Consider the following 1014-nt stretch of genomic DNA (forward strand, 5'->3'; position numbering starts at 1 on the left):
GCGAAATGATCGTCAAGTACAGACGTTTTTCAGGAAGTTTCAAGATGACCCTGAGTTGAATCGTTTATGTGTAACTGTAAGTGAATACACTGTAGTTTTCTTACTGCATTAGTATGTCTTTCTTATATTTGATGTTTTTTTTTGTTTTTTTATGTAGCTGCCTATTGATTCTGGGAATGTAGAAAGTAATACTATGTCAGCTACTTTCGAGAACAACCGATGCATTCAAGGTTTTCAGTTTTCGAATAGTGATATATCTGTTGCATCAGTTCGTTATCTAACAACCAAGGTAAAGTTGGCTCTATTTTTTTACTCAAAAAACAATGTCTTTCAAATCATAGAATACATATGTGTTTTTTGTAATAGGTGCTTGCTGTGAAGAATAGAGTCATATATATTAGAATCTTTCTTTGTGCATTAAGAAGGATATGGTGAAATGAAGTCTGATATTTATATGTTAGGAAAGTCATCCTAAAGTCTTTATCAGATATTCCCTAATTGTTACATTTTATATGTAGGATTTTCATGAACCAAGTGGAAGTGGCGCCACAGTTTCTGAATCACATGCTGATACCTGTTCAACTGCTGAAAAAGTGATTTATGATGGTATTCCTAGAGGTTTTTCACATCACACTCAAGGGACTGATTATATACATGAGGGGAAATATTTCAAAAACAAAGCAGGGTTGATGATGAAGATGCGGCTGTTTGCACTTGAGTTCAAGTTTGAGTTCAGATCTTTGTGGTCAGATAGAACGAGATTGAGATTGGGTTGTTTCGATCCTAGTTGCAACTGGAAGATGCATGCAATGAAGCTCAAGTCATCTGATTTCTTTGTAGTGATTAAGTATATGGGAGAACACAATTGTGATACAACATACAGGAATGCGAACCATAGGCAAGCCACTGCAAAACTGCTTGGTTCTTTATTTGCAGTCATTTTGCAGAAAAGAAGGCTGGACTCAAACCAAAACAGATAATTGAGAGAGTTAGATTAGATCATGGTGTTCATAT

The sequence above is a fragment of the Camelina sativa genome, chromosome 9 (genome assembly GCF_000633955.1).
Source record: "Camelina sativa cultivar DH55 chromosome 9, Cs, whole genome shotgun sequence".
Taxonomy (NCBI): domain Eukaryota; kingdom Viridiplantae; phylum Streptophyta; class Magnoliopsida; order Brassicales; family Brassicaceae; genus Camelina; species Camelina sativa.